This window comes from Dendrobates tinctorius, unplaced genomic scaffold, assembly GCF_039654945.1.
Source record: "Dendrobates tinctorius isolate UK_male_01 unplaced genomic scaffold, ASM3965494v1 ptg000089l, whole genome shotgun sequence".
NCBI lineage: Eukaryota > Metazoa > Chordata > Amphibia > Anura > Dendrobatidae > Dendrobates > Dendrobates tinctorius.
Window position 1 is genome coordinate 25,739,650 of NW_027361757.1, and position 14,634 is coordinate 25,754,283.

Below are 14,634 nucleotides of genomic sequence, written 5' to 3' on the forward strand. Positions count from 1 at the left end.
GAGGAAAACGGGACTGCCCGCACTGCGAGGCCGAGAGTAACGAACTTTGGTCTCAGCAAGGGGCCCGTTAGGTGTTTCCGCTGCCAAGAGATGGGACACGTTGCTGCGAACTGTCCGGTCACTACTGAACCCATGCAGTGCGACGTCACAGACTCTAAAAACCGCATGTCTATGGTTGCACGGGTAGTGAGTGTGAATGCCGGTCAAAAGGATGTGGAGAAACACTTGTGTGATTTAACTGTTGATGGAAAAAATGTAGTGGCATTGTTAGACTCAGGAAGTGTGGTGACTCTGGTGAAGGCCAGTCTGGTGTCAGCCCTGACTGGACCATCAGACAAATTTTCTGTAACGTGTGTGCATGGAGACACCTGTTCATACCTCACCACGGTCATATGCATTACTTCTTCCTATGGGTCTGTGCAACATAAAGTGGGACTCGTCCCTGCGTTATTGCATGATGTTATCTTGGACCGGGATTTTCCCCACTTCTGGCAATTGTGGGAGAATCAGTTGATACCCCAGGGTAATAGTGTACATGATGCTTCTCCCAGGGCGATTGTGGGTCCCGAACCCCTGGAAGAGGTCTCCCCGGAAGACTCGGGGGAAGAGTCTGCTGGAAATGACCTGCAGTTCCCATTTTCAGTCATGGCAGGTGATATGGAGGCGAACGGGGAAGAGGAGGAGGCCAACAGCCGTCCACCTACCCGTTTGCTGGATTCTGAAGTTCAGAAAGATGACTTCCAAAGCGAGCAAATAAAGGATCCTACCCTTTCTCAGGCTAGGACAAATGTAAAAGTGATAAATGGGGTACCCGTAGAACCTGGCTCTAGGCTGGCATATCCTTACATGGTCCTGGAGAATGATTTACTCTATCAAATAGAGAAAAAGGGGGAAGAGACGGTGCAACTGTTAGTCGTGCCAAAACCCTACCGGCGGCAGGTGCTGGACCTGGCCCACGGACATGTGATGGGAGGTCACCTGGGAGTCCAGAAAACCACCAAAAGGATATTACACTGTTTTGTTTGGCCAGGCATGCATCACGATATTCGTGTATATTGTGAGTCTTGTCCTGACTGCCAAGCCTCTGCGCCTAAGCCCCGGTTCTGTAGCCCTTTGGTACCCCTACCTATTATTGAGGTCCCGTTTGAGAGGATTGGGATGGATTTAGTTGGGCCCCTCCCACGGTCTGCACGTGGACACCAACATATCCTGGTCATCTTGGATTATGCCACTCGTTACCCGGAGGCCATCCCTTTGCGTAACACAGCCACCAAGACGATTGCCATGGAACTGGTGCAGGTGTTTAGTCGGGTCGGTATACCAAAACAGGTACTCACCGACCAGGGGACTCCCTTTATGTCCAGGGTAATGAAGGAGCTCTGCAGGTTGTTACAAATCGAACCGTTACGCACATCCGTGTATCACCCTCAAACAGACGGGTTGGTCGAACGGTTCAATAAAACTCTGAAGCAGATGCTGAGAAAGGCGATAGACAAGGATGGGAAGAACTGGGACTATTTACTTCCGTATTTGCTTTTTGCCATCAGGGAAGTGCCCCAGTCTTCCACGGGATTCTCGCCTTTCGAGTTATTGTACGCCCGACGTCCTCGCGGACTGTTAGATGTCGCCAAAGAAACCTTGGAGGGTCAGGTCACTCCGTTTAAAACAGTGATAGATCACGTATCCCAAATGCAGGACCGTATTGCGGCTGTTATGCCTATCGTCAAAGAACACATGATGCAGGCTCAAGGAGCCCAAAAAAGTATCTATGATAGGGGCGCCAAGATCCGTACGTTTGCACCCGGAGATAGGGTTTTGACCCTGGTTCCCACGGTGGACAGTAAGTTCCTAGCAAAGTGGCAGGGCCCCTTTGAGATTAAGGAAAGAGTTGGTGAAGTAAATTACAAAGTATACCAGGCAGGTAAACGGAAACCTGAACAGATTTATCATGTTAATCTGATAAAACCCTGGAAAGATCGGTCTGCCTTGTCAGCGGAGCTGGCCCGTCCCGTCTGCTCGCATACCGAACCGGAGGTACGGGTTGCAGAGACTCTATCGGAGCGGCAAAAGACTGAGGTCAGGCAGTTTCTAATTCACAACCAAAAGTTTTTCTCAGAAAAACCCGGGCAGACTACGCTAATGAAACATGACATCGTAACTGAACCTGGTGTCACAGTTCACGTAAAACACTACCGAATCCCGGAAGCGCGCCGTGAAGCCGTTTCCCAAGAAGTCAAGGCAATGTTAGAGTTAGGAGTCATTGAGGAATCGCACAGTGCTTGGTCAAGCCCGACTGTGCTAATTCCTAAACCGGACGGCACCATCCGGTTCTGCAATGACTTCAGGAAACTGAATGCGGTCTCAAAATTTGATGCCTACCCTATGCCCCGGGTCGACGAGTTAATAGATCGGTTAGGAAAAGCCCGGTATATTACGACCCTAGACGTAAAAAAAAGGGGTATTGGCAGATCCCTCTGGCGGAGGCTGCCAGAGAAAAGACGGCATTTGCTACGCCGGAAGGTCTATTTCAGTATGTGTATATGCCGTTTGGACTGCACGGGGCACCGGCGACCTTCCAGAGACTGATGGATCGAGTCCTGAGGCCACATAGGCAGTATGCTTCGGCCTATTTGGATGACATTGTCATTTACAGCTTGGACTGGGAGACTCATGTCCAGAAGATACAAGCTGTGATTGACGACCTGTGGGATGCAGGTCTAACCGCGAACCCCAAGAAATGTCACATCGGGCTAGAAGAAGCCCGGTAATTGGGGTATGTAATTGGGAGGGGTATTGTTAAACCCCAGCTCGATAAGATTCAGGCGGTTCAGGACTGGCCTCAACCTGTCAACAAGAAGCAGGTGCAAGCCTTCCTGGGGATCGCCGGCTATTATTGCCGGTTCCTACCCAATTTTGCAGCCATCGCTACCCCCCTGACGGATCTTACAAAAGGGAAAGACTCCGTCATGATTAAATGGAGTTTAGCGGCTGAAGAAGCCTTCCATAGCCTAAAACGGGCACTTTGCTCTCACCCCGTACTGGTGACTCCGGACTTCTGCAGCGAGTTTGTGGTACAAACAGATGCCTCGGATACCGGTATCGGGGCCGTACTGTCACAAGTTTGGGACGGAGTGGAACACCCAGTCCTCTATCTCAGCAGGAAGCTGAATAAACACGAGCAAAGGTATGTGTTGTGAGTTCATTTTTCCCTTCACCAGTGAGGTCTGATGAACTCCCTCTTCTGGCGAAGGAAGGTAGTGAGGCTCATTACCAAACAGCTGAGCAGGTAGATGATGACTGGGTCACAGGAACTGATGACTGGATATAAGGCAGCCTACGCCCTGCTGCCTTGCCGGTGATTTTCCTGCTGGCTTCTTGGAGACCAGTCTGATTTCTGCTTCTCAAAGCTAAGTATTTCTCTGCCTTTTGTACACTTTAGTTCTGGTTTTGTTTGCCTTGTTTTTTGGAGTTCAGCCATCCCCAGCCGGGGGTGAGCTGAATTCCATTTTCGTCTCTGATCTGTTGATCTCTGGCTCTGTCTTCAGAATATACCGGAGTGCTGATATAGTCTTTTTGAAGCCTAGCGACTTCTGGGCCTGTTTTTCCTATCAGTCTGTTGGTTCATTTTTGGATAGGGTTTTTGCGGATTGCAGACAGCAGCTTTTCTATCCTGTCCTATTTAGTTAGCTTGGGCCCCATCATTTGCTAAACCTATCTTTCTATCTGTTAGTGTTTTTCATCTTGCTTCACAGTCATTATATGTTGGGGGCTGCCTATTGCTTTGGGGTCTGCTCTGGGGCAGTTTAGATTTCCCCTTTCTGTCTTTAGGCTAATTTAGTTCTCCAGATGTGATCGAGGGGTCTAGGGCACCGTAGGAACCCCCCACGGCTACTGCTAGTTGTTGTGGATAGGTTCAGGGGTCTGCAATCTGATAGCTTCCAACATCTCTGGTTTTCTGGACTTAGCTATTATTTTTGCTTTTTCCTCCTTCAGTGACTCATCCATAACAGAATCACCGGCCATACCGCAGATCCTAGGGCACTCAATAGCAGGAAAGAATTGTAAGAAAAAAAAAAAAGGTGTCAGAATTTCTTTGTGTATATTTTTTCCTCTATATCTCTGAGGCCGTAGGGAGAATTTTTTTTTCTCTCAATGGAGATGAAGCAATTGTCTGATCGTGTGGAGAAGCTCGCTGCGGAAGTGCAGGGAATTTCCGCCTATCTTACTCATTCACATGCTGCTGAACCAAAGATCCCCACTCCTGATGCGATTTTTGGGGATCGGTCTATATTTTTGAATTTCAAGAATAATTGTAAATTATTTTTTTACCTTGAAGCCTAACTTGTCGGGGAGCTCCGCGCAGCAGGTCAAAATTGTCATCTCTTTGCTGCGCGGTGATCCCCAGGATTGGGCGTTTTCTTTGAAACCTGATGATCCTATTCTAAATAATGTGGATGCATTTTTTCAAGCCTTGGGGTTGTTGTATGATGAACCTAATGCAAATGATCAGGCTGAAAAGGCCCTGTTGGCATTGAGCCAGAGTCGGGATTCTGCAGAGTTGTACTGTCAAAAATTCCGAAAGTGGGCGGTACTTACTACCTGGAATGATGATACCTTGGCAGCTCTCTTTCGGAAAGGTTTGTCAGAAACCGTAAAAGATACTATGGTGGGATTTCCTGTTCCCTCTGGTCTTGACGATTCTATGTCATTAGCCATTCAGGTTGATCGGCGTTTGCGTGAACGCAAGACCGCACGAGAGGTGTTGCCACCTGTTGAACAAATGTCTGAACCTATGCAATGTGATAGAGTTTTGTCCAGGGCGCAACGTCAGGAGTTCAGAAGGCATAATAACAAGCTGTGTTTTTTTGTGGAGATGCCTCGCATATTATTTCTGTCTGCCCTAAACGAGAGAAACGTTGTGCTCACACGTTTTCTGTGGGTGGTGTTCAACCTAAGTTTCTTCTGGCAATTACTCTGATCTGCTCCCTGTCCACATTTTCCGCCAAGGCTTTTGTGGATTCAGGAGCAGCTCTGAACCTGATGGACTTGGATTTTGCTAAACGTTGTGGATTTCCTATGACGCCTTTGCGGACGCCTATCCCTTTGAGGGGTATTGATGCGACTCCTTTGGCGAAAAATAAACCTCAGTTTTGGACCCAGGTGGTAATGCGGGTCGCCCCAGACCATCAAGAAAATTGCAGATTTTTGGTGTTGCATAATTTGCATGATACCATTGTTCTGGGGTTTCCCTGGTTGCAAATTCATAATCCAGTTTTGGATTGGAAATCTGTGTCTGTGGTGAGTTGGGGTTGTCGGTGTGCCCTTAGTGATGCTCCTGTTTTCTCCACCTCTCCCCAGTCGCATGATGTTCCTGACTATTTGGCTGACTTTTATGATGTATTTAGTGAGAATGAGTCTGCGTCTTTGCCTCCTCATAGGAGTTATGACTGTGCAATTGAGCTGAGCCCGGGGTGTAAATTTCCCAAGGGTCGGCTTTTCAATTTATCTGTACCGGAGCACGAGGCTATGCGATCCTATATTAAGGAGTCATTGGAGAAGGGTCTTATTAGACCATCCTCTTCACCCTTAGGTGCTGGGTTTTTTTTCGTGGCTAAAAAAGATGGTTCATTAAGGCCTTGTATTGACTATCGTGCCCTCAACAAAATTACTGTTAAATATCAGTATCCGTTACCCCTGATTTCTGATCTATTCTCCAGAGTTAAAGGTGCTTGCTGGTTTACCAAGCTTGACCTCAGGGGGGCGTATAATCTTATTCGCATTAAGCATGGGGATGAATGGAAGACGGCGTTTAATACTCCGGAGGGACATTTTGAGTACCTGGTGATGCCTTTTGGGATCACTAATGCCCCTTCTGTCTTCCAATCCTTCATGAACGATATTTTCCAAGACTTTGTGGATAAATTTTTGATTATCTATCTGGATGATATTTTGATCTTTTCCAAGGATTGGGACTCTCATGTGGAACATGTTCGGACTGTGTTCCGGATTTTGAGGGAGAATTCCCTGTATGTCAAGGGATCGAAATGCCTTTTTGGGGTACAGAGGATTTCATTTTTGGGATTCATTTTGTCCCCGTCAACTATTGAAATGGATCCGGCCAAGGTACAGGCCATTTATGATTGGGTTCAGCCCACCTCTTTGAAGGCCCTCCAGAAGTTTTTGGGTTTTGCTAATTTTTATCGGAAATTTATAGCTAATTTTTCTAGTATTGCCAAGCCATTGACTGATTTGACTAAGAAGGGTGCTGATGTGCTGAATTGGTCTCCGGAGGCTGTTTCTTCCTTTCAGGAGCTGAAGCGAAGATTCACTTCTGCTCCGGTTCTGCGGCAACCAGATGTCTCACTCCCGTTTCAGGTAGAGGTGGACGTCTCTGAGATTGGTGCAGGAGCTGTTTTGTCCCAAAAAGATCCTGTGACATCTAAAATGAATCCCTGTGCTTTCTTTTCCCGAAAGTTCTCCCCATCCGAACGTAACTATGATGTGGGGAATCGGGAACTGTTGGCCATGAAATGGGCATTTGAGGAGTGGAGACATTGGTTGGAGGGAGCTAAACACCAGGTCGTGGTCCTTACTGACCACAAGAATTTGATTTACCTGGAGTCGGCCAAACGCTTGAATCCTAGACAGGCTAGGTGGGCCTTGTTTTTCACACGTTTTGATTTTGTGGTCTCTTTTCTTCCTGGCACTAAGAATGTCAAGGCAGACGCCCTCTCTAGGAGTTTCTTTGCTGATTCTCCTGTTGTGACCAAGCCTGCTACCATCTTAAGCGAGGGAGTAGCTCTTTCTGCCATCTCGCCCGATTTGAGACGTGTTCTGGAAGAGTTTCAGGAGGACAAACCTGAGCGTTGTCCCAGTGGAAAGTTGTATGTTCCTGACCTGTGGAGGAAGAGAGTGATGTCTGAAGTTCATTGCTCTGCATTGGCTGGTCATACAGGTATTTTTGGTACTAGAGATCTGGTGAGTCGGTCTTTTTGGTGGCCCGCCTTGTCTCATGATGTCAGGAATTTTGTGCAGTCCTGTGGGACTTGCTCCCGGTCTAAACCTTGTTCTCGCTCTAGTGGGTTGTTGATGCCTTTGCCGGTGCCCAAGAGGCCATGGACCCATATTTCAATGGATTTTATCTCTGATATGCCTGTCTCTCAGAGAATGACCGTTATTTGGGTGATTTGTGATAGATTCTCTAAGATGGTCCATCTTGTACCACTCCCTAAGTTGCCATCTTCCTCTGAGTTGGTGCCCTTGTTTTTGCAACAGGTAGTTTGCTTGCACGGGATTCCTGAGAACATTGTGTCTGACAGAGGAGTTCAGTTTGTGTCTAGATTTTGGAGGACTTTCTGTTCCAAGCTGGGAATTCAGTTGTCCTTCTCCTCTGTGTTTCACCCTCAGACCAATGGGCAGACAGAGAGAACAAACCAGACTTTGGAGTCGTATTTGAGATGTTTTATTTCGGCTGATCAGGATGATTGGGTTTCATTTTTTCCCTTGGCCGAATTTGCTTTAAGTAATAGAGCTAGTTCTGCCACTTTGATGTCACCTTTTTTTTGTAACTTTGGGTTTCATCCTCAATTTTCTTCAGGGCAGGTGGAGCCTTCTGCCTGCCCAGGTGTTGACACTGTGGTAGAGAGAATGCACCAGATCTGGGACCAAGTGGTGGATAAGTTGTCTCTCTCCCAGGAAAAGGCCCAGCGGTTTTCCAATCGGCATAGGACCATTGGTCCCCAGTTTAAGGTGGGTGATATGGTTTGGTTGTCATCAAAAAATATCGCTATGAAGGTGGTTTCTCCTAAGTTTAAGCCTAGATTTATTGGACCTTACAAGATTTTGGAGATTATTAATCCGGTCTCTTTTCGGTTGGCTCTTCCTGTCACGTTTAAGATTCATAATGTGTTCCATAAGTCCTTGTTGAAGAGGTTTGTTGAACCAGTAGTTCCTGGGGTGGCACCTCCTGACCCTGTATTGGTTGAAGGTAACATGGAGTATGAGGTAGAGAAGATACTGGATTCCCGTCTGGCTAGACGGAGACTCCAGTATTTGGTTAAGTAAAAGGGTTATGGTCAGGAGGATAATTCCTGGGTCTCTGCCTCTGATATTCATGCCGAAAGATTGGTGCATGCCTTTCATCTGGCTCACCCTGATCGCCCTGGTGGCATGGATGAGGGTTCGGTGACCCCTCCTCAAGGGGGAGGTACTGTTGTGAGTTCATTTTTCCCTTCACCAGTGAGGTCTGATGAACTCCCTCTTCTGGCGAAGGAAGGTAGTGAGGCTGATTACCAAACAGCTGAGCAGGTAGATGATGACTGGGTCAAAGGAACTGATGACTGGATATAAGGCAGCCTACGCCCTGCTGCCTTGCCGGTGATTTTCCTGCTGGATTCTTGGAGACCAGTCTGATTTCTGCTTCTCAAAGCTAAGTTTTGCTCTGCCTTTTGTACACTTTAGTTCTGGTTTTGTTTGCCTTGTTTTTTGGAGTTCAGCCATCCCCGGCCGGGGGTGAGCTGAATTCCATTTTTGTCTCTGATCTGTTGATCTCTGGCTCTGTCTTCAGAATATACCTGATATAGTCTTTTTGAAGCCTAGCGACTTCAGTACCTGTTTTTCCTATCAGTCTGTTGGTTCATTTTTGGATAGGGTTTTTGCGGATTGCAGACAGCAGCTTTTCTATCCTGTCCTATTTAGTTAGCTTGGGCCCCATCATTTGCTAAACCTATCTTTCTATCTGTGTTAGTGTTTTTCATCTTGCTTCACAGTCATATGTTGGAGGCTGCCTATTGTTTTGGGGTCTGCTCTGGGGCAGTTTAGATTTCCCCTTTCTGTCTTTAGGCTAATTTAGTTCTCCGGCTGTGATCGAGGGGTCTAGGGCACCGTAGGAACCCCCCACGGCTACTGCTAGTTGTTGTGGATAGGTTCAGGGGTCTGCACTCCGATAGCTTCCAACTTCTCTGGTTTTCTGGACTTAGCTATTATTTTTGTTTTTTCCTCCTTCGGTGACTCATCCATGACAGGTATGCAGTCGTAGAAAAAGAGTGCCTCGCCATTAAGTGGGCTCTAGAGGCCCTCAAATATTACCTGGTGGGCCGAAAGTTCAGGCTGATCACTGACCATGCCCCTCTCAAGTGGATGCACTTGCACAAGGAACGGAATAGCCGGGTGACCCGGTGGTTCCTTGCCCTGCAGGCCTACACTTTTACGGTGGAGCACCGCCCAGGGGTACAGATGGGGAACGCAGATGCCCTGTCCCGAGTGCACTGTTTGGCGGGTGTCATTGCTCGACCGGAGTGGTCTGAGCAGAGGGGGGGGATATGTGAGAATCATGTGGGAGTAGTGGATGAGGGCAGGTATATCTCGCCCAGATACCTTTCCTATGTGGCCTAGTCTAGTCAGTATCACACCTGGTTACTAATGAATAATGGGAGGCGGATATAAAAGGATGCCAGGTGGTTGTGCGAGTGTCTCAGCCTGGGGACACAGAGAGCCTGTCTGTGTGAGAGACACATGTGAGTGAAGCAGTGCCCACTGCAACTGTGGTTTTGCTGGAAGGGAGAAGCCCGCCAGTTGGTAGTTAGGTTGTACTTTGTTTAGTTAGTGCCAGACAGGCAAGGATTTGTTTTATGTTTTTTTTCTTTATGCATTCCTTGCACCTTTAATAAACCTGACCCAGTGTCAGTTACACCCGGACCCCGGCTGTGCGCCTGAGTTTCATGCTTAACGCACGTAACCTTTGACCCCAGCAAAGGCGATCCCGGAGTGTTTTATCACAACGCCCAGGACCACGGACCGGGTCACCGCTACTGTGACACTTCCCTCTGAGATACCGGCCCGGTACTGAGTACCCCACGGCCCTGGTGGGCGACCCAGTAATATAAAAAAAAAAAAAGAAAAATCAAGAAGCTTTGCAATTTTATTTTTTTTTTACATGGTGCTATTTTGTGGTGCTTAAATGGGCATTCCCATCTCCAAGATCCAATTCCAATATATAGAGGGTGTAATAATATTTGCAAATACCTACAATTAGAAATGTAGTATAGTTCTTCTGATTCGCTATGTCACTTACCCCATGTGCATTGCAGTAGCTTAGGTATCCATGGCTACAGCCACTCATATAATGACAGTTAGCTGTTAGTGGTTGTAACCTTGGAAACCTAAGCTACTGAAATGCCCTGCATATGTGGTAAGCGACATAGCATATCAGAAGAACTATACAAATTGCTAATTGGAGGTATTTACTAAAACGCCTACTACATATTGGGATAGCATCTTGGATATGGGAATACCCCTATAAGCGATTTCGATTGAGCTATGCAAAAAAGCTGTTGTAAGAGGCGGACTCTGGTATTTAATTAGCTGAACGGCAGTGATCGGAGCAGGCTCTCATCTCTGCTGTTGGACGCAGGTGCTGGCTGTACAACACAGGTGGCAACTTCTGTGTACAGCGGAAGCAGCTGGTGACCATACTCCATACACCTGAGCCCATCCAAGACGTAACATCACGTCATGGATTGAGAAGAGGTTAATATGAGTTTGGTAGGGGTCTGACATTTGTCACTGCAGCTGTTTGGAAGTACTAGCTGCACACTGCTTAATTACTAGCCATGGTGCAAAGTATTGCCCCTTACTTTTCAGTGCCCCAGCCCTTTCAAACAGCTGATCAGTGAGCCATAATCAATCCGAAACTTAGACCCTGGACTGTTTTAGTAAATCCCCCAATTCCCCATTAAATAACGCTGCAGCTTTTATTATATCTCCTCATTGTCCTATTCCTCCTGGAAATGTCTACATAAAGTGACTATTGGGAAGTGTCCTTGGACAAGGTCATGCTACACGGGGGACAAGTGCAATCGATAAAGGGAATAGTAATGCCCAGTTGTCACTTTGTCCAGGAGGAACAAGAGAGGAATGGAAGCATTAGATGACGTTATGAGAAGGTGCTCCAGAATTATTTCACCAGGAATACAAAAATTTAGGACATCAATGTGAATCCATACAAGCTAATACCGTATAATTTAGTAATGTTCCTGGGGATTGTCTTTTTGGGAGACCTCCATATGCAAGAATTATGGAGAAGAACTAAAAAAAAACAAAAAAACGTAGTTTTACGATCAGATGCCCATATCATGCCAGGATGCAATCTCCTGGATGGACCATACCAATGTGCCAGTCTCTGCAACATTACCTGGGAAATCTGCAATGAAGACCACATCAGTCTGATTATCCAAACTGTCCTCCACCTCCTGGAATTTACCAACAACGGCTGAACCCAGGGCGTTTTATGGAAGGGAGACCATTCGGCTTTTACGATGTCCACTGTAGGGTCGTATAACCTGACAGAAAAGACAGAGAATACAGTCAAGGTGCATGTTCCCCGCGATTGAGTGGGACAGTCGTACAACAGCGGCATACACAATGCACATACCTCTGCTGGAAGCCGTCATTGATTGACACCCATACATCAAAGTAGATTTCCGGCTCGGAGATATTATAAGCTCCCAGGATGCCTTGTAGGCTGGTGGCATATTGCTTCAGCATGTCGGCATGATCTTTCCAGCGCCGGGTCTGTGTGAAAACCTAGGAAAGAGAAGTTTATATAATTCTAAGCCAATTTTCCCCCAAAACATTTTAGACTTGAACAACCGCTTTAAAATCTGACACTTACCCCTGGGTTCAGATATCCAACATCACCAGTGATCCCATCTCTGTAGGTAATTGTCATATGCTGGTGAGAGCGTGAATGCACCATCATATCCCATGAGTAGCCATAAAGGCTGTTCAACCAGTTTTTGTAACCCTTCAGACAGAATGAAGACTTTGCTTAGGACAGAATTTCCATCTACCAAATCTCTTCAGATCACACTTAGGCCTCAGGCAGACATCTGTTTATTATGGATTTCTTTTGCAGATTTCTTTTTTTTCACCGAGAGAACAAGAACCCATTATAACCCATGGACCTGTTCATGTCCAGTCATGGTCCTATTTGTGGATCAGACTTATCCATTCAAGTGAATGAGACCATATATAAAAAAAAAAAAAGTGAAGAATGAACAAGCACACCCATGCCATCTGTGTGTTGACAGAAGTATGTCCGTTTTTTAATCCCTTAACAACCAGAGCTTTTTTCGGTTTTGCATTTTAATTTTTTTGCTCCCCTTCTTCCCAGAGCCATAACTTTAATTATTCCGTCAATATGGCCATGTGAGGGCTTGTTTTTTGTGGGATGAGTTGTACTTTTCAGCGACACCATTGGTTTTACCATGTCGTGTACTAGAAAATGGGAAAAAATTCCAAGTGCGGTGAAATAGCAAAAAAGTGCAATCCCACACTGGTTTTTTATTTGGCTTTTTTTTTACTAGGTTCAGTAAATGCTAAAACTGACTGGTCATTATGATTCTCCAGGTCATTACGAGTTCATAGACACCAAACATGTCTAGGTTCTTTTTTATCTAAGTGGTGAAAAAAAAATCCAAAGCTTGTTAAAAAAAAAAAATGCGCCATTTTCCAATACCTGTAGCACCTCCATTTTTCGTGATCTTGGGTCTGGTGATGGCTTATTTTTTGCGTGCTGAGTTGACGTTTTTAATCAAGCCATTTTGGTGCGGATACAATCTTTTGGTCACCCGTTATTGCATTTTAGTGCAATGTCACAGTGACCAAGAAAATGTAATTCTGGAGTTTTTAATTTTTTTCTCTTTATGCCGTTTAGCGATCATGTTAATCCTTTTTTTTATATATTGATAGATTGGGCAATTCTGAACGTAACGATACCAAATATGTGTATGTTTGAGTTTTTTTATTATTTTATTTTGAATGGGGCGAAAGGTGATTGGAACTTTATTTTTTTTTATATTTTTTACATTTTTTTTTTACTTTTTGCATGCTTCAATAGTCTTCATAGGACACTAGAAGCTGCAGCTATCTGATGGGCTCAGCTACATACAAGCGATGATCAGATTGCCTGTATGTAGCAAAAATGCTCACTTGCTAGGAGCGCCGACCACCGGGCGGTGCTCATAGCAATCTGGCTATGACAATCATAGCAGTCTGTTGGAGACTTCTGGGTGTCATGCCAACACTTCGGTGATGGGGTCATCAATGGGCAGATTTCCGTCGCCATTGCCAAAAGCGCATGTTAAATACCGCTGTCAGCGTTTGACAGCGGTATTTAACGGGTTAATAGCCGCAGGAGGATCGCGATTCCACCCCCAGCTGTTACGGGCACATGTCAGCTGTTCAAAACAGCTGACACGTGCTGGGAAAGATGTGGGGTTAGCGCCGGAGCCCACATCAAAGGGAGGGAAGTCCGACATTGGCAAAAATGTACGCTAGATGTCGGAAAGGGGTTAATATTTAAACGTTACAAATTTTTTCTTATACAAGAAAAAGAGAGGCCACAATGATTGTAAAAACAGGCACAAAAAAAATGGATCTAGGAAACTGATGAAAGACTGTTTTTATTGTAAATAAATAGAAATTACAAAAAAAATCTGATCACCTCTCCCGACATCTGAAATAACAATCACGGAGCAGCTTTTCAACTCTACATAGTGCTGTTCCTCCAAGAAATTTATGAATAAATTCACTTTTATGCCCATTAGGGTGCATCAATTTTTATTGTTACATGGGAATGTGCCTGTCACTGATAGTGATGAGAGGACACGTCTGACAAGGAGATTCCTTAAGTTCCCACCGCCACTAAAGTTCTAGTCCCCTTACTCTGTGAACAGACAATTTGCCTTAAAGTCTCCTCACCTTGGCATGTCAGGCTTGGCATGTTACTCTCCGCAAGGAGAATCGCTACCCCTTGGATTCCATTTGCAACTAAAAACCCTAACTTTCTTTCCTTGGCTTATCTTTAGGAGGCATCACCCCCCCCATCCACCTCATGAACAAATGTCCTGTTGTAATACCTCTTGGGTTGTGCTCATCTTATTAATTCACTTGTAAATCTGACTGAAGGAGTCCCTGTGCCAGAAAGCTTGCAAATATATATTTTTTCTGGTTAGCCAATAAAGGTATCACTCGGAGAATAAATTTGTCAATTTTGAGCATTGATTTTTCTGGGTACTACAATAAAACTTTTCATTATACATCATGAACAAATTAAGAAAGTGTGGGGAACAATATGTAGACACTGTCCGATCAGAGCTGGCGGGGTAGGTACGCACCCCCTTGTAACAGTGAATGATAACACCCAGTTGTTAAATTGTTCTTATATTTCCAGGAGGAGTAACCAATGGAAGGGAACAGCAGACTTCTGCAAAAACAAGCACCAGAGTGATCGTATTCTGGGAGTAACTTCCGGAGGGGCGGCAGCTCCTCTTTGAAGAGGTTTTCCCACTACAGTAAGTGATGATGTATCACTAGCGTGTGCTATCCCTTCCTGATTGTTGGGGGTAAGGTTGCCTTCAACCCCCACAATTGCAATGACGCCCCCTATCTGCTTTGTAGGGCACTGCAACGCCGCTTCAGTCACTTACAGCTGTGTTGCTGTTTCCTGCACTGTGGGGGTCTCAGAGGCCGGACCCCTAATGATAACCATAACATTGACAGGAAGACTCTTCATCACCTACAGTCACAGTAGAATTAAGTCGGCTGGACTCGCTGATAGCAACAGACTCGGCT

The 14,634-nt window shown here is 45.8% G+C and overlaps 1 pseudogene; it reads right to left on the reverse strand.

The window, feature by feature from the left end:
* LOC141098286 (vitamin K-dependent gamma-carboxylase-like) overlaps positions 1–14,634 on the reverse strand; it is an 81,113-nt pseudogene that overhangs the window by 42,640 nt on the left and 23,839 nt on the right.